Source organism: Chiloscyllium plagiosum, unplaced genomic scaffold (assembly GCF_037043375.1).
Source record: "Chiloscyllium plagiosum isolate Xiang-an unplaced genomic scaffold, Cpla_swu_hap1 HiC_scaffold_7, whole genome shotgun sequence".
NCBI classification, from domain to species: Eukaryota; Metazoa; Chordata; class Chondrichthyes; order Orectolobiformes; family Hemiscylliidae; genus Chiloscyllium; species Chiloscyllium plagiosum.
The window spans coordinates 16,205,781-16,226,055 of record NW_028270145.1 but is presented as its reverse complement, the minus strand read 5'-3'; the positions used below and the strand labels follow the sequence as shown (position 1 = coordinate 16,226,055).

At 41.1% G+C, this 20,275-nt stretch overlaps 1 protein-coding gene across 4 annotated transcripts in view; it reads left to right on the top strand.

The window, feature by feature from the left end:
• Positions 1-20,275, top strand: part of vps8 (VPS8 subunit of CORVET complex) — a 570,470-nt gene that overhangs the window by 511,067 nt on the left and 39,128 nt on the right. The window contains exon 46 of one of the 4 annotated variants that reach the window (XR_015757598.1): positions 17,503-17,571. The exons of the other annotated variants lie outside the window; for them this stretch is intronic. The gene's annotated coding sequence lies outside the window, so the exon portion shown is untranslated. The remainder of the gene's footprint in view (positions 1-17,502; positions 17,572-20,275) is intronic. 4 annotated transcript variants of the gene reach the window in all.

Below are 20,275 nucleotides of genomic sequence, written 5' to 3'. Positions count from 1 at the left end.
CGCAGAGTTGCACTAACTTAGCAAAAAAATGTAAGCCTCTCATTTCCCTATGGAATAACTAAACTGCATTAGAAGTCTTGTAAGCAATGCTGCTTTCTCTCTTTTTGAGAAAGAGTCAGCGGAGGTCTGGATAAGCATGGGATTGAAGGTTAGGGAGATGAGGATTGACAGAGATAGTCAGACACTTTATGGAACATGAGAGTTCCTTGGTTGCCAGGATAATGAAAATGTCACTTCTGGATTCCAACTAGGCTGTGTTGAATAATGTAGGTTGCTGTGCTAGATTGATATTCTGGAGTTTCTACTCTGTTATTTTCATGAGACTGAAGGAACCTTTACATATGTATTCCTCATATGTTTGCCTGTGATCTGCTTCCTGTAAGTAAGATTAAACAAGAAAGAAAGACTGACCTACTGACTGCATAAATCATATTTGGTTCATTGGAAGACCCAGGATGTTTTTTTTTAAAATATGTGCTGTAATGAATTAGTCTGTTCTTGCCAAGCTTAATATAATGCACTGTATTGGTGAATAAATTTCAATGTGAAGTATGACATTTTGTTAAGAAGAATAAGGAGGATATGTATTACTTGATTAAACAAGATTATATGTGTAATTGTTGAGCAAAGATATCTGGGAATACAAACACAAATCACTGAAATGGCATTGGTTAGACTATTTTTAAAAAAGTGTTTATTCTGGAAGGATAGAATTTTTCAACAAAGAAGCTGTGCTAAACTTATATTGAATCTTGGTCAAGAGACTGTTGAGATTTACTGCTCTCTGTAGTAAATATGATGGTGAGTGTATTCGGGCTCATTAGCACAGCCTCCTACAAACTGGAAAGTCCACTGGATTAAGTTTCAATCAGTCACTTAACAGCAGAATTGTAAGCCGCTCAGTGTATCACGAGCCTCAACAGTTAAATCTGCTGGAGGCCCATGCTGTGCAGCCATGCAGGGCTGCAATGGCAAGAAATGTGAGCGCATTCTTTTAAGGGGATCTCATGTCACCCTTGTGGGGAGAGGTGTGTCGGTGGGGATTAGAGGCAAAGGGCTGATGGGTAGTGGCTTTCAGTGGCTTCCCCATATGTACCTGTTAGATTAGGCAAATGGTACCCATACTGAGAGAAAAACAACTCTGGTTTTCCCTGTCACTTTTCTTACTTGTGTCAGGCCAGTGGCAGCTTGAATCCCTTACATGGCTTTCAATTGGTCACTCCGAGACCTTTAATTGATTGGTCAGGAATGCCTTAGCATTGCCAAGGCACATGCCACATTCTCACCGAGAGCTTAAGTGCTGAGGTGGCTGGAAGGGGATATATCTTGACAGTGCCAACTGGCCTGATTGTTTGCCAATTCCGCTACATCCCCCACCATTTATAAGGAGGGAAAAATCCCACCACACAGTAGGAGTGCCTCGTGCAATTCCCGTCTCCATACTATTTAAAAGATGCAGAACAACTTGAGAGATTGTGCAAAGATTAACCAGGATGAATTCAGAAGTGTCTGGGTAAAGCTATCAACAAATGATATGGAGTAAGTATAAATCATTTTCCTCTTTTCTCAGGAACACAGAAGTCTCTGACATAATCCAGCAGGGCCTTTAACATTCAGAAAGTCTTTCATAGAATGGCTGCAGAGAGAATGTTTCCAATTATGGGTGAAATCAAAACAAGGGGCTATCAAGACAGCAAGGAATCCAAAAGGGAATTCAGAGAAAAAAAATTGCCTGGAGTGCAATGTGAGTTTGGAACACAGGGAATGTATAAAGATAAATATTATATAGCATTCAGGAGGAAGCTAGAGAAACGTGTGTCAGAATGGGATAGAGGGTTGCGCTGATACACTTCGAAGAGGAAAGATAAAAGGAGGCTTGAGTGGAATATAAACTCTGGAGTAGACTGGCTTGTCTGGATGGTTTTGCTCTGTATGTTTAATGTATCATAGAATTCCCTACAGGCCATTCAGACCATTCAGACCATCAATCCTCTGAAGAGCATCCCACCCAAACCTATCCTCCTAACTTATATTTCCCATGGCTAATCCACCTAGCCTGCATATGCTTGGACACTATGGGCAATTTAGCATGGCCAGTCCACCTAACCTGCACATCTTTGGATTGTGGGAGGAAATTGGAGCATCCGGAGGAAACCCACAGAGACACTGGGAGAATGTACCAACTTCACACCGACAGTCGCCCAACACTGGAATCAGGTCCCTGGCACCGTGAGGCAGCAGTGCTAACCACTGCACCATCGTGTCGCCCCAACTTGCCGGGACAACTTGGAGAGAGACAAGTTGTAAAATATTCAGATGAGTGAATTGTCCACCAACAGGAATAAGAAGCCTTTAGTGATTTTCAACCATGGTGTCCCATGAATAGGACATAGAATTGCAGCCATTAGTTGGAATTGTTGTATAAGGCAGTTAGTATTTAGTTAACTGACATCATGAATTAATCTCTTTCCACTAAGATGCAATTAAAAGTAATGTTTATTTGCTCTTAAGTCTAGTCTGATGTCTTAAAAGGACTCTTGTGCCACTCAAGTGTAAAGTAGCTAGCAATTAAATACTACGTAATAAACCCATTCCCTTTATTAAGAGCAAGCCTCACTTCTGCCAAAGACTTTATGTAAGCATCCTTCCCCATGTGTTATCTGTGACTTAGACTAATACACTGCCACTAATCATTCTTACTGGTATCTGAGGTGGTTCAGGTGGACATGACTACAAGAAGTACCACGCTGGCAAAGCTAGTATCAGTGTACTAGTACCCTCCCCCAAAACTGGCTCATCTTGGTACTAACTGACAGAAGATGTTGAGAAAGGCTCCTAGCGGTGCTTTAGGGGTTGTGTGGAATGGGGAAATGGGGTGGGCAACAGTTTGCTGAGGTTAAATAGGAGAATACATGCTCTTCCTGACCCCACAAAAAATGTTTTCTATTTCCCTTCATCTTTCCCAACAGTCTTTGACCATGGTTCACAAAAGCTGTAGCAATTTCTCAAACCAGGACCTCATTAAAAAGGGTCCTATTGACATAATTGGATCACAATTTGTATAGATTCATGTGGCCCTTGACTGCTTCAAGCAATTGAATTAATGTTACACTCAAAAAGATTTATGTTCAGTATTCACTGTAGTAATTAATAGTAAGTGTATAACAGAGACCCAATTGGTTAATGAGTATAAGTTTGTTTTAATCACATCAAGTTTCATCCAACTGTGGTATAGAGGTTCTTTGGAAGCTTTATATCTAAAAGCTGTAAGATGTTTACACATTTGAATACAATCAGAAAGAAAGAGTAAAGAAGCTCAAGTCAATAATAAAGATTACGAGTCTTGGCTTGCTTTAAAATCAAGAGAACTTCGAAAATCTCAATTCAGACATGCAAAAGAGGAGCAAATTAATATAATAAGTATGCAAATTCTTAAGAAATATGTTTTGGAAAAGATGTAAGAATTAGCAGCACAACAGGAAAGATAATTGGAGAAAGATGAAGTCTTCTAATGGTACCTTGAAATTAAAATTAAAACCATAATGTTGAGAATAGAGAGGAACTAAGCTCTGAAGTTACCAAGAGCAAAGACCAAGCAAGACACATTGTATCTTACATTAAATTAGTTGAAAAAAACAAAGATCATTTAATCTTTGGTCTCCTCTCACCATCAGGGAGACAGGAAACATAGAGAAGCTGACCCCACCCCCCTTCAAATTTAACCTACCTTTCTGTTTTCCACTGTAGGTCACATGTATTGAACACCATCCTATGTCCTGCTTCCTCAATTAGCCTCTTTCTTTATCTGCAGTATTTCTATGGAGAACAACTTTCAAAGCTTTTCAAATGAACTACATGACCTACATTATGTCGTATTTGAACGTGTATAAAAACTATACATATTTCTTTCATTGTCTTTCACAAGTCTTAAACATGAAAAGACAATATTGATCAAAGAAGTGCTTAAATAATATACATCATAAATCTCTATTCCATAGCAATGTATTTATATTCCTATTTGAATTCTATTCTGTTTATTTACTCCACTTTGAACATTTTCCATCAACAGTTTATATGCTAGTCTAAGGAGAAAGCTTTGAAACCTAGTGGGAACCGTACAATAAGACTTCAGTATTGATGGGTCTCACCCACATTTAATGGTGAGACATTCTGGTTAATCAGTGTGTAATCATGAATTGAATCGGAAATCTTATCAGAAGTTATTACCCACTCCTAGTACTGCCCAAAGTTGAAGACCATGTCACAAAATACACTATGGAAAACTTTCATTCGGAAAATCCTACTGTAGATAGATTCCAACTGAGCCAGATTTCTGCTCAGATGTTTCGCTCCTGGTACATAAAAGTTACAAAGCATAATGAGACAGTCACCAGCTGAGAGATGAGCATCTTTTATTAAGTTTTTGTGTAGTACACCATCAATAAGGTGGCACTTGCACCATCCCTTGTTGCATCTATGAACAAGCCTGGCTTAAGGGCATGATCTGTTTTTTAAAAAAGTGAAATCAGAGACATCTTTGGTTGCATTTCTATTTGATGTACTTGGGGCTGGATTTAGTGTACTCTGCACTGAGCATGGGACTTGGCATCTTCAAGAGCGACAGAAATACCCATCCTCCATTCCCCCATCCCCAAGAAATCTAACCAGATCAAGCTTTGATCTGACACTTAAGAGTTACCTGGGGGTTAGGGAACATTCCTGAAAGCCCAGGCTGTGATTCTGTGAAGAGCTGAACTGGTGAGAAGGTAAATTCCTTTGGGATGTAGGGGAAGAGGTCATCAGGGAGCTCTGGAGGCAAGAACAGGGTGATAGCTTCAGTGTCCGCCCTCTGTCCTGTGTCCGTGCCCCCACAGAGGGGCCTATGGAGACCTCCAACCTAACAAGCAGGCTTCCCTGGTTTGTTGATTCAAAAGCAGCCACACTTCTGTCACTTGAAAGGAAGGCAAGTAATCAGGGTCAGTGGTAGATTGAGGCCCTTATATGATCATTGACTGAGTCAGGAAAGTCACACAGAACTTCATTCCTGAGGTGTTGGGAATGGAGCAAAATCAGGCAACAGAGCTACCAGGTGCCATAAAAAAGAGCTACTGTGTCTTGAACTTCTGTTGAATTAGTTGAAAAACACAAAGAGCATTTAATATTTGATCTCCTCACCATCAGGGACAGCAAATACTGAGAAACTGACCCTCAGTTTAACTTATCTTTCTGTTTCTCCTCTATGGGTAGCATGTGTTGAACACCATCTTATATCCTGCTTCCTCAATTGGCCTTTTTCTTTATCCGCAGTATTTCTCTGGACAACTACTTTCAAATGACCTACTTTTCTCAGCCGTGCCGTTTGTTCATTTGCCTTTCCCGTCATGTGCCTCGCCCCCTTTAGAGAGGGGAAAATCCCACCCACAGTTTATTCCTTCCCTGTAGCTTTGCATTTCTGAATACCAAATATCGCTAAAGATTTTTTTCTCCCTCTGGAGTTTGTAGATAGGTAGAGATACATTCTGCTCAGAGTTAATGGTAGTGGAAATAAAAGGATTAATGCGCTTTAGATCAAAATGAATGTTGTATGTGGCTTTCCTTGTGTCTTAATAATTTATAACAAAAATACCACAAATCAAAAAGCATCTTTCTTCCACAGTTAATTAAACCTGTCGAGCAATGTGGCTCCTTGTTCTTCACTCAATCTTCCTGCTCACTTCCCCCATCTCACTGACTAAAATTCTTTCTTACGGGAAATCCTAATTTACTTTCTTGCACCCTCCATTCACGTGGATTTTATTTACCCTCTCGTTGCTGAACTGAACTCCCATTTCTCTTCAGTCTCATCCTCCTCCCTCTTCCCCTACTCACCCTCTCCTCTCAAATTGTCTCTGCCTGTCTTCCTGTCTTCCTGTCCTCCTGTGTTCCCTCCATACCCCTTTATCTGCTCACTTCTCATACTTTAATAATCATCGGTTTTCTAAACCAGATTGAATTAAAGGAAAATCCAAATTCGTCATGATTATGTGTCCAATTCCGTTGGAGACTGATTAATATTTTCTTCCATTAAAACTAGTTTATTTACACAATGGAACAATGTGTCATCCGTGCACTCTAGCTGTTGCAGGAATTATCCATTGTTCCAGCAGTCCTCTCTGGGAAATCGGTTGGATTAACACACTGACTTCTATTCAAACTGTCTTATATGCATCAGCAGGTCTGGAAGAAATTAATTCCAAGCAATATTTAATATAAACTTCGGAAGATAAATAACAGGTTATTCCCTAGGTTCAGACTTGACATTACAGAGAATAAACCCAGGCAGATGTAGTCTATCTTATCAGGTCTTTAACAAGAGATTCAGACCCCCTTTTTTTTGTGCTCACTGTCTGTGCACCAAATCTCAGCATATATCAGAATTTCGGAGAGATCCTGCTCACAATGTTCAGTCAATTAAAATTGAGCAATGGGAACATAAACAGTAGCAGTGACTTGTATTTAACTGAAAACCCAGCATTGTCTGACAGACTGGCAACTCGGGCTTCCTGTGGAAAAGCTATCACATCAAGACACCAAACTTAACAAAGCAGACCTTTCTGTTCCTCAGCAACTTAGTTTTGCTGTCTTTAATCACATTGAAGGCCATAAAATCTGCCATAGAGTGAGAGAAACTCTTGCTAAATGTAATAATTCATTAAGAGATGGAAAAATGTATTTATGTTCATGTTGTGTAAGTCCAGCGTTAGTTTTGATGATTTGGTCACATTTTTATCACTTATTAAAGTCAATGTACTTTGATGTTTGTTTTATAAATGACATAAAAAGGAGTAAAGATATCTCACGTGAAATTTCTACAAAGGTGGATTTCCGTATTGATGACTTAAATGGAATTTCATGCTGTCCTTTCTGTATTTGTCTTGAAGGTTTCTGGAATATCAATCCAGCTGCAGTGCAGCAATATCAATGATGCATCTAGGATTATTGTGAGCATCATGCCCAGGGATTTATCTCCTTAATCAAAGAAGGAAATATGGAACAAAATTGGATGAAAGTCTGTGAACAAAATTGGGCATGCTGTAAAGTCTAATGTAATATAGAGATCAAAAGGAGAGGAAGAAAGAGAGTGGTTCAAGACAGAAAAAAGAAATGACAGAAAGAAAATGGCTGAGAGTAATTGCAAAGTACAAGATGAAGCAGAAGATATTGCAACCTAGTTTTGTTTTGGAATTTCAGCCCTAGTTATGGAGAAGATGGAGTGAGTGGCAAAGAATTGCGATGTGCTTTATATTCGGATCAGAAGGCCACCCACAAAGCAGTGGGAAAATGTGGTAACAGGGTTAAGACCAGGAATGTAGCTGCTAGAACAAGAGGTTTAATGATCTCACATGAGTTGTCAAGATGAAGACGTCCATCTTCAATTAGCATATCCAACATCAACACTTGCTAAAAGCTTTGACAAAGGGTCAGTTAGACCCGAAATGTCAGCTCTTTTCTCTCCTTACAGATGCTGCCAGACCTGCTGAGATTTTCCAGCATTTTCTCTTTTGGTATCAACACTTGCTACTTGCCTGATCAGTTATACAGTCCACTGTACCCCCATCATCCACCTACCAATAACCATGCAGACATGCAGTTGGGAGCAGGAATATATCGCTGCCCCCCTTGGACTACCTTAACCACCTGCACCAAGCCTTTTCCCCAATCGATATGATCGTGGTCCATCTGATTGTTCCAAATTTCCACCTTATAACCTTTCATCTTATTAAGAATTCTTATCGGGGGATCCAAGATGGCGGCGACCCAGCAAGACTGAGTCTATAGTGCTCCTCCCAAGACTTGGGTACAGTGGGTCACCCACCCCCTACCACGCTCACCAAATCATTTATAATAGTTGTGTAATTTAATTAGTTGTGTAATATTACATTTAAACAATTTAATCCTAAGTAAAAATGACTAAAGGGAAGGGAGCCCGCAGCTCTCAGCAAGCAGGAACCCCTCCCCCACCCTCTCCAGCTGCAGCAGAGGCGTCCACAGCTGCCCCGGGGGACTTACTTACAGTAACAAGCCTTGCAGAAATGATTTCCAAGCTGGATTCGAAGATTGATACCTTTATTGCAGAATCCAGAAATCGTTGGGACTCGCTCTCGGCCGCGCTGCAGAAGCACGACCGAGAAATCCAAGAAATTGAACGCCGAGTCGGAGGGGCCGAGTTAAAGGCCGCGACCTCCGAAAATACCGCTCAATCGGCCATGGATCTGGTCCGGACTCTCGAGCAGCGAGTCCGGACCTTGGAAAATCATATTGACGACCTCGATAATCGAGGTCGTCGAAAAAATATTCGTTTGCTGGGCCTTCCCGAACGGGAAAAGGAAGGTCAGCTTACAGCATTTCTGGAGCAGTGGCTGCCACAGCTTTTAAATCTGCAAGCTGGATCAGGCCAGGTAAGGGTGGAATGGGCCTACCGGGTCGCAATACGCGGGCCTGGCTCGAACCAGCGCCCGCGCCCGGTCCTGTTCCGGCTGCAGAGCTACAAGGAGAGGCAGATACTCCTAGAAGCCTCTAGAAATCTCGGAAAAGACCCCCAAGCTATGATCTATAAAGGATCCAAGATCATGCTATTTCAGGACTTTTCCCTGGCTCTGGTTCGAAAGAGGAAGGCATTCGACGAAGCGAAGAAGTGTTTAAGGGACTTAAATATTCAGTACGCTACCCAGCGACGTTACGCTTTAACCATGAAGGATCCGTATATAACTTTGGATCACCAGAATAGGCTAAGGAATTCTTGGACTCTCTTAGATAAACTGTAAGACATAATGGATGTTGGTCTGCCTTTCCCCCCGCTTTGGTTTATATCCCCCCCTTTTTTTTTTCTCTTACCTTACTGTTTAATATTATCATGGGGGGGTGGGGAGAGGGATTTGATTTTCTCCCCCCCCCCCCCCCTTGGGGTTGTTTTCTGTTATTATTTTATGTATATATGAGGGATGTATGTATATGTGTGTGTGTATATATATATATATATATATATATATAAAAGCTGGGGGGTTTGGTTAATGTTGGTGGGGGGAGGTGGTTACCTTATTCAATTTTACCTCTGTCTCTAGAAGCGGGGTTGTTTTCCCCTTGTTATTTTGTATTATTTTATTTAGTTATTATTTGTTGAGGTGGTAATTTTATAGTTATATGTTTATATATGGTATTAACATTACCAAATATACCCAGGTGTTGGTATGGGTGGACGTAGGGTGCTCACTGTTAACTCTAGCTTTGTATTATATCTGAATTCTCCTCATTTTATTGAGGAGTGCCTGGGTCAAGGGTGGGGCATTGGTTGGGAGAGGATATGATGGAATTTTGGAGAGGAAGTGACACCCCTGGGAACAAGGGGGAAAGTCTCCACTTAGATACGTTTTATATTTTTTTTATTTAGAAATAGTTTTTTATTGTATTGTTGTGGGTGTATTAAAGAGGTTTTATTTTTGTAAATTTTATATGTTCTACGCTCGGGATGTTCTGGATAGGGTTCCCCCTCCCGAGGGGTCTCGGATTGGCCCAGAGGATTATGGTGGATCAGTCGGTTAAGTGGTGCACCTGGAATGTTAAGGGGAGTAATTCGCCAGTCAAAAGGAAGAAAATATTATCAAATCTTAAGAAGGAAAGAGTTGATATAGCTCTCCTACAGGAGACACACCTGTCAGATAAAGAACGCTTGAAATTACGACAGGGCGGATTTGATCAGGCCTTTTTTTCTTCTTTTAGCTCAAAAAGCAGGGGAGTTGTTATTCTTGTTCGGAAGAATTTCCCTTTCAAAATCCTAAAGCAGATAAAAGACGAATCTGGACGATATATCTTGATTAAAGCCCTCATAAATGGAGAGGAATATGGGATTTTAAATTTGTACTGCCCCCCCGGCACACCCCTTTAAATTTATAACGGAAGCCTTTTCAAAATTGATGGCTTTTGATGCCCGTCATATAATTATAGGGGGAGACTTTAATTGTATTATGGATCCGGAAATAGATAGGATTCCCAAGAGTACTGCAGGAGTATCTCCCAGATCTAGACAATTGATGGATCTGAACAAAGAATTAGGATTAGTAGATGTATGGAGATGTCTTCATCCACAGGGCAGAGATTTTTCTTTCTACTCTAATGCACATAAATGTCATACCAGAATTGATATGTTTTTGCCCCCTCGATTTTTTTTAATTCCATATCATCCTGTAAAATAGGTAGTATAGCAATTTCCGACCACGCTGCTGTATATATGGAAACTAAGGCGAGGAACAATGGGGCAACCCCTCGGCATTGGCGTATGGACCCCTTCCTAATGGAAGATAGTAAATTTGTAAAGTACCTCTCTCAAGAATTTAAAACTTTTTTAGAAATTAATTCAGGTACAGCTAGCAACCCATCAATGATGTGGGAGACCATCAAAGCTTACACGCGAGGCTTGATCATCTCCTACTCAGCGACCCAGAAGAAATTAAAGGGAGAACAACAGCGTCTGCTTGAAGCCCGCTTAAAAGCGGCTGAAACAGCATACACTGATAGACCTTCTATTATTAAATTGCAAAGGATTACAGCTCTTAGGACAGCTCTAAATACTACGCTTACTCAAACGGCTAAGAGGGAAATATTATTTGCAAAGCAAAAGTTATATGAATATGGCGACAAACCGGGTAGATACTTAGCATTTCTTGCAAAGAAAAAAAAGGCCCCTCAGACTATTACGTCTATCAAGGAAAGTACGGGTATTTTGACTCATGATCACAAAAAGATTAATGCGATCTTTAGAGAATTTTATTCTGAGTTATATAAATCACAGGATTGTGAAGATAGGACGAAGAGGATGCAGTCATTTTTTAAAAATTTGACTTTTCCAGGCCTAACTCCGGAACAAGTATTGGTCCTAAATGCTCCTCTTACACTCCAAGAAATACTTGATGCAATTAGGCAACTTCAGAATGGTAAGGCGCCGGGCCCAGATGGTTTTCAAGCTGAATTCTATAACGAATTTACAGAAATACTGGCTGGCCCACTTATGGACATGTATAACTATGCATATAGTCAGGGCTGTCTCCCGCCTTCGCTGAAAGAGGCAAATATCTCTCTTATCCTTAAAAAAGGAAAGGACCCAGAAGATTGTACATCATACAGACCAATATCCTTCCTAAATGTAGATTTTAAAATCCTCTCTAAAACGTTAGCACTGAGACTAGAAAGGATACTGCCACATATTATAAAGGAGGATCAGACGGGGTTTATTAAGGGCCATAGCTCATCCAATAATGTTAGAAGGGCTCTGAATATGATTCAAGCCTGTCATCAGGGAAATATACCAGGAGTAGTGGTTTCATTAGACGCGGAAAAGGCATTTGATAGGGTCGAATGGTCATATTTGTTTTACACATTGGAGAGGTTTGGCGTTGGACAGGTGTTTATCAAATGGGTCTCAACATTGTATAGTGATGCCAAAGCAGTTGTGGTTACCAATGGATTAGGTTCGGATAGCTTCAGTGTGGGTAGGGGCTGCCGTCAGGGATGTCCCCTCTCGCCATTGTTATTTACGCTAATAATTGAACCACTAGCAGAAGCTATACGAGCTGATCCTAATATAGTGGCCCCAAGGATTGGTACAGGTAAACATAAAATTACCCTTTATGCAGATGATGTTCTTCTATTCCTCAGTAACCCTCTGATGTCCATACCTCGCCTAATCCAAGTTATCAATACATTTAGTGCATTCTCAGGCTATAAAATTAATTTTTCAAAATCGGAGGCTATGCCAATGGGTGGCCTTGCTATGATACCCCGCTTAGCGGACGGATCCCTTTTTCCCTTTCGCTGGTCCCTGGAGGGCTTCTTATATTTAGGCATTTTTATTACTCCAGTATTTGGTCAGTTGTATAAGGCTAATTTTGTATATTTATTGGAAAGGATAAGGCAGGACCTCCAGCGATGGGGAGACCTACCAATTTCCTGGTTGGGTAGAATAGCACTAATCAAAATGAATGTCCTGCCCCGTCTCCTATACCCTATGAGAATGCTTCCGGTGATGCTGCCGAGGACGGCTTTATGTAAATTATATGGCTGGCTGGGTTCCTTTATCTGGAATCATAGGCGGCCCCTCATTAAGCTGAAGAAGCTACAGCTTCCCCAGGCAAGGGGTGGATTGGACTTCCCAGACTTTAGGAAATATCAGTTAAGTTCCCTATTAAGTTACATAGCTGATTGGGTCTTGTCTGATCCACAATCAATCTGGTTGGACATCGAGGCCTCTCAAGTAAAATACCCACTTATTAACCTTTTATTCTCAGACAAGAGGAAAATCATTACAGATCACTGTAAAAACCCTATAATACTAAATACAATCAAGGCTTGGAATATAATGCGGCAAAATGAGGGCAATTCACATAAAACATCCCCCTGTGCACCGATAGTGGGAGCATGGGGATTCCAACCGGGGTTAACAGATGCCACTTTTAAACTCTAGAGATCCAGGGGTATCTCATGTCTAGGGGATCTATTTAAAGATGGGGTCCTGATGTCTTTTGAACAGCTACGTCAGAAATTCGGATTACCCAATGGAGATCTCTTTCGATACTTCCAAATTCGAGATTATATACAGAAGAAGACTACGTTATTAGATAGTCTTTATAAATCCGATAGAGAATGTAGTGTCCTACGACCAGTGGGGGTATCTTCCGTCAGTACTATTTATCATTTACTACATGATGAAGATCGGGAGATATGGATAATCTGCTTAAAACATGGGATCAGGATTTGGGACTAGAAATCTCTACAGAAACGTGGAATGATATTTGGGAAAATGCTAGAAGAATTACTATTTGTAACAGAACCCAGGCTATCCAGTTGAAGATACTTCATAGGGCCCATATAGCACCGGTTCGATTGGCAAAATTTAAGGCAGGAGCATCTCCAATGTGTCCTAAATGCACAATAGAGGTGGGCACTCTTGTACATTGCTTATGGACCTGTCATAAGATCCGTAGATATTGGACTAAAGTAGCAAGTACCCTGACAGAAATTTTAGGAACGGAAATTAAAGTGGACCCTGTATCTCTCCTCTTGGGCTTTTCGAACTTTCCCTCCCTGGACACATACGGCAAGAGACTATTTTCTATTCTTTCTTTCTGTGCAAGGAAAAATATTTTGGTGAACTGGGCGGCTGAGGGCCCCCCTGGACTTTCAAATTGGCACAGACTAATTATGGAATGTATTCCCCTTGACTTCCTTACAAATATGGTGCACCGAAAGACCGAATTATTTTATAAAATATGGCAGCCCTTCTTGAATTACATAACTACAGATATTTCGGCTATCCTAACAAGGGCTTTTATTTAATTGAGATTACAAACCTGGCTGGTCCGGGGCCCCTCGGGCGAGGAATCCCGCACGAATACGGGTTTTATTACATCTGATGCTAACACATTCCGAGCATGTAAGAGACTTAAATATACACTCTGGTTAGTTGTAGGTTAGATTAGTAGATAGTTGAGTTTTGTTTGTTTTTTTTTCTTTTTTTCAGTTTTTTTTGTTTTGTTTTTTTTGTTAAATTTTGGCTATTGTATATTTGAGCTAATTGTATATCAATGTTTATATCTGAGAGTTTTGTTTATTTTTGTAAACTTGTAAAAATGTTAAATTTCTAATAAAAATATTTTTAAAAAAGAATTCTTATCAAAAATTACTATCGCTTTAAAAATATTCAAAGACTCTGTTTCCACCTCCTTTTGAGGAAGAGAGTTCCAAAGACACACAACTCTCTGTCTTCCTCATTCCTCATCTGTCTTAGATAAGTGATCTCTTAGTTTTGAACAGCCCTAGCACTAGATTCTTCCACAAGAGGAAGTGCCCTGTCCATATCCATTCTGTCAGGACTTTATACTTCTAATCAAGTCATCTCTTACTCTTCTAATCTGTGGTGGACACAAGCATAACCTGTCCAACCTTTCCTCATAAAATAGCTGAAAATGTGTTACTGGAAAAGCGCAGCAGGTCAGGCAGCATCCAAGGAACAGGAGAATCGACGTTTCGGGCATAAGCCCTTCTTCAGGAATGAGGAAAGTGTGTCCAGCAGGCTAAGATAAAAGATAGGGAGGAGGGACTTGGGGAGGGGCTTTGGAAATGCAATAGGTGGAGGGAGGTTAAGGTGAGGGTGATAGGCCGGAGTGGGGTGGGGGCGGAGAGGTCAGGAAGATGATTGCAGGTTAGGAAGGCGGTGCTGAGTTCGAGGGATTTGACTGAGACAAGGTGGGGGGAGGGGAAATGAGGAAACTGGAGAAGTCGGAGTCTCCTTCCTCATGAAATAACCAAGCCATTTCAAGTTTCTTTTTAACACATTCATGTGATACAGGTGTTGCTGTCTGAGCCATCATTTATTCACCATTTTTACCCTTGAGAAGTTAACTTAGAGCTGCCTTCTTGAACTAATGTAATTTAATCACCCTTATCTAAATTTGTTCTAACGTATTCATATCTGTGCTTAAAATAGGACACAAATACCATATCCTTCATCTGTGGTCTCAGCAATGCCCTGTATTGACCACTAGGACTTATAACAGCACACAAACCAACAGCCACTCTCAGACAACAACTCACCAAAACGAAGGACCCGATAACCAGCATGAGCAAAACTAATGTAGTGTACAAAATACCATGCAAGGACTGCACAAAACACTATATAGGACAAACAGGAAGACAGCTAACGATCCGCATCCACGAACATCAACTAGCCACGAAACGACACGACCAGCTATCCCTAGTAGCCACACACGCAGACGACAAGCAACATGAATTTGACTGGGACAACACTACCATTATAGGGCAAGCGAAACAAAGAACAGCCAGGGAATTCCTAGAAGCTTGGCACTCATCCACAAACTCCATCAACAAACACATCGACCTGGACCCAATATACCGGCCACTACAGCGAACAGCTGAAACTGACAACCGGAAGCGGCAGGGACAGGCCACTATAAATGCCGGAGGAAACACCACAGAAGCTCTTCACAGGAGGCTCCCAAGCCCTGAGGATGTCACCTAGATAGGGGACGAAACGTTTGCAACAAAAACTTCCAGCTCGGCGAACAGAACCACAGCAACGAGCACCCGAGCTACAAATCTTCTCACAAACTTTGAATGCCCTGTATAGCTGAAGTATAACCTCACTACTTTTGTGTCCAAATCTCTTTGCAATGAACAATATAATTCTGTTACTTTCCTAACTATTTTATGTACCTGCATACTAAACTGCGATTCATGCACTAACATCATTCAGATCCTTCTGCATTCTGGTAGGTAAAAACAATGACTGCAGATGCTGGAAACCAGATTCTGGATCAGTGGTGCTGGAAGAGCACAGCAATTCAGGCAGCATCCGAAGACAGGCAAAATCGACGTTTCGGGCAAAAGCCCTTCATCAGGAATAAAAGGGCTTTTGCCCGAAACGTCGATTTTGCCTGTCTTCGGATGCTGCCTGAATTGCTGTGCTCTTCCAACACCACTGATCCAGAATCCTTCTGCATTCTGCTGAGCTCTGAATTCTCTCATCATTTAGACAACAGGCTCCTCTTTTTGGTCTTCCTGCCAAAATGGACAATTTGATATTTTCTCACAATTTTTTTAGATTAGATTAGATTCCCTACAGTGTGGAAACAGGCCCTTCATACCAAAAAGTCCACACCGACCCTCCAAAGAGCAACCCACCCAGATCCATTCCCCTACATTTACCCCTGACTAATGCACCTAACACTACGGGCCAATTCACCTGACCTGCACATCTTTCGACTGTGTGAGGAAACCGGAGCACCCGGAGGAAACCCACGCACACACTGGAAGAACGTGCAAACTCCACACAGACAGTCGCCCAAGGCTGGAATTGAACCTGGGACCCTGGTGCTGTGAGGCAGCAGTGCTAACCACTGAGCCACCGTGTGCTGCCTCTTTTATCAGCTCTTTGCCATTCACTTAACCTGTACCTTCCTTATGTTCTCTTCAGAACTTTCCTTCCTATTGTTATGTTATCAGCAAATTAAGCAACCATACCCCTGGCTCCTTCATCTAAATAATTTATATGAATTGTAAAACATTGAGGCATCAGTAGTGATCACATTAGCACACCGCTGGATACAGCATCAACCAGAGCACGAGCTTATGGCTGTCTTTGTCCTGCTTTAAGATTGTAGCTGTCACTGAAGCAGTTTGTAGATTTCAGTCACAGCCTTTGGTGAAAGAAGACACCTCAGGCATTGATTATTGCTGAAGTTTAGGTGAGAGAAATGCTCCCTTAAGACACCTAGTTGGTAATGCATTCTGTTGGCAGCACTTCCTCACCTCCCTTCATCTTCTTACAGTTCTGCTTTGTATGGCCTCTCTTCATTTTCTCAGTCCTGCTGAACTCCAAGAGAAATACCACCCATTTCTGGAAACAGCTCAATAAAAGCCAGCCAGTCACTCCCTGTATACTATTGGAATGTTCAATCAGACATGAGGGAAGAAATTGTACTCTGCATTGTTGACCGTTTAGATACCAACTGGCCTGTAATGCTAATATGTCTGAACAATATATTTTTCAATTAAAGTGCTGAGTAAAAAGATATCATCCAGACCTAATTATTGATGTTTTCCTCTCTTCTTCCAAAGACAGTTCTCACTTGATGGCATTTCACTGAATTTGATGAGCTGAAAATCAAGATGAAGTGAGCCCTTCTGCTCCACAGGAGATTTATGTCCTCCATGACGCCCTTGAGCGATACTTCACCTAGTTTCAATAGAATTATCAATATTAATGCTAATCAAAGTGGGTTCAAAATAGCATCTTAATCAGTCATCATCATCTTTTCTCCTGTGATCTGTCTGTTTCATTAATGCTGATAGACAGTTCACAAAAAGTTTAACCTTCCATTGAAGAACAAAATTGATTAGTGATAGAGGACAAAGTAACAATGAGGATGCGGCTGATTTTATTAGCCTTTAGCATGCTGGAAGTTGATTTGCAGCAACAGCAGGAATCCATGTGTAGCTTAGAGTTTGTGAACATTTGCTAAGGCAGCATGCTGCAGTTATGACATGCTCAGTCTAACTGCCAGAAGAGTTATTGGAGATGCACTGACTTGACTAATTTGCATTTGGCAAGATTAAGTCTTGCAAGAACAGCACTTTTCAACTCCAAGTTCTGTGGAGTCAGTACTAAGGATATGGCTGAAAAGTGGCTAAATGTGGCTAAATTTCCTCGATAGGTTTGAGGGGGGAGTTTAAGTCATTTTCAGAGGACAATGGTGCAGTAGATGAAAGGTAAATACCTGATAGATGGACGATGCAGTAACTTATTAAAGAGGTTTTATAAACAAGTGTTTCAGTTTGTTCACAACTAGAATGGTAGCAAGTTCACAGAACAGGAAACAGAAATTTGACTCCTATTATGCCTGACCATTTGCTAGAACAATCCAAACCTAATCCCATTTCTCTTCTCTCTCTAAGAAACTCTGCTTCAGTATTCATCATTGAAAGAGGATAAACATACACACCACACAAAACAATCGCTTTTAGGTAATTTTACTTGGATAAGTGTGTGCTGTGCCTGTATTTAACTTGCATTTTTGTTGACCCGGCAAACACCAGAGGAACAAGGAGCCATAGAGTCATAGAGATGTACAGCACGGAAACATACTCTTCGGTCCAACCCATCCATGCCGACCAGATATCCCAACCCAATCTAGTCTTACCTGCTAGCACCCGGCCCATATCCCTCCAAACCCTTCCTATTCATATACCCATCCAAATGCCTTTTAAATGTTGCAATTGTACCAGCCTCCACCACTTCCTCTGGCTCCTCATTTCATACACGTACCACTCTCTGCGTGAAAAAGTTGCCCCTTAGGTCTCTTTTATATCTTTCCCATCTCACCCTAAACCTATGCCTTCTAGTTCTGCACTTCCCGACCCCAGGGAAAATACTTAGTCTATTTATCCTATCCATGCCCCTCATAACTGTGATGTTTAAGAACAGATCTGTGCTAACAGGTGTGTACTGTGATTGTTATATGGTGACGGCCAGTGACCCATTTGGTCGATGCTGCTGTTCCTGATAGACATTTGGTCAACTCAGTTCTACTGATAAATTTAATGAAATACTCTACCATGCTGTATATTGAAATGCCCATGCTTTAGGATCATTTCTCCACTGCAACACTTGAAGCTGCTTTTCAGTGTACTGACTTAGTATTCGCTGCCAGATTGCAAGTAATTATTTAGCAAAAATCTTTTGCAGCTACTTTCCCTGCAGATACATAGTGTGATTTGACACTAAGTGCACATCGGCTGATCTCTCAAAGCTTGCTGAATTCATGCTGTTGACTCTGAAGCTGAGGTATATTTCTGTTTCATGAACATAGCTGTAATAAGTTGGTTAGTGCAATAGTGGAATTGAGTGTTTTGTACTGGAGTCAGTTGTTCCTTTCAGATCAACATTCGTGAAGGTCCTGTTCAGACTGCTGACAGATTGTGTACATCAACATGCATTTAAACAAACAACATGTGCACAAAAATAAAGTTTAGAGGGGCCATTGCTTGACAGTATTGTCAATCAAATGAATGTTTCTTGAAAAGAAGTAGAAATTTTAAGTAATTTTAAGTGAAAAGCATCGTTGGCTAATAAGGAGTGTATGAGATGGTTCTGCAGAAGTCACGAGTTTGTTGGCATGCACAGTTACCGTTAAATAAAGAAACATCCGTTTCAAAAGGAAAAGCTTTGGGCACCAAACCTTTTAATTTACTTAGAATGGAGGAGAAATTTGTGGAGAACAGACATTATATGAAACTTGAACTGAAGTTTTGTAACATGAAGTTGAGTGAATGTGGTGGTTCATTTCTCATTTGCTGTCACAACTGGTTAGGTTTACCAATGAGACTGTGATGCCAGCAAAAGAAGCCTTATCAACTATCTTTACTGCTAAGTCTTGTTACATAAATCATTTATACTGATCTCACTCACTGCTCCACACTTCATCCAAATGGGTATCTATTTTTATTGTTTGTTCTTGGGCTGTAGGTGCCTGAGAGATTTATTGTCCATACCAGGTTGGCCTGAGAGGTCAGTGGTAAATACCTGCAGTCCTTGTGGTGAACCTGCAATGCGTGTACTGATTTCACATAGCTATCTGCTTTCAGGTTATAATTCTGAAGGTAACTACCTGTCAGTCACTGCTGTGGCAAATGACCTGTCCTTCCTGTGAGGGAAAGCCTTTAAAAATAAATAAAACAGCTATATGTTGGCTTACATCATTAACAAGCTGAAGCTGTAACTGTGGCAACTGATCGTTGTGAATACTCAAAACATTCTGAGTATTAAAAATTCAAAAATAATTTGTTAGGCAGACATAAGTAATCTGAAAGGGAATATAAATAGGTTGAGTTAGTGGGCAAAAACTTGCAGATGGAGTTTTTTGCAGGAAAATGTGTAGTCATAGAGAAGTACAGCACAGAAACAGATCCTTCGGCCCATCTAGTCCATGCCGACCAAATATCCCAACCTAATCTAGTCCCATTTGCCAGCACTTGGTCCATATCCCTCTGAACGCTTACTATTCATATACCCATCCAGATGCCTTTTAAATGTTGCAATTGTACCAGCCTCCACCACTTCCTCTGGCAGTTCATTCCATACAAGCACCACCCTTTGCATGAAAACGTTGCCCCTTTGTTCCCTTTTCTTTCTTGCCCCTCTCACCCTTAACCTATACCCTCTAGTTCTGGACTTTCCCACTTCAGGGAAAAGACTTTGTCTACTTATTCGATCCATGCCCCTCATGATTTTATAAACCTCTGAGGTCACTTCTCAGCCTTCGACACTCTAGGGAAAACAGCCCCAGCCTATTCAGCTTCACCCTATAGCTCAAATCTTCCAACCTTGGCAACATCCTTGTAAATCCTTTCAAGTTTCACAACATCCTTCCAATAGGAAGGAGACCAGAATTTGCGTAATATTCCAAAAGTGGCCTAACAGCCACAACATGACCTTCCAACTCCTATATTCAGTGCTCTGACCAATAAAGGAAAACATACCAAACGCCGCCTTCAGTATCCTATCTACCTGCGATTCTACTTTCAAGGAACTATGAGTCTGAATTCCAAGGTCTCTAGTATTAAAAGGCCGACTAGTAGTTAAATGTTAAGAAATTCCAAGAAGGTGAGCACAGAGGGATCTGGGTGTCCTAAGCGTGAAATACAAACATTATCACGCAGATACAGCAAG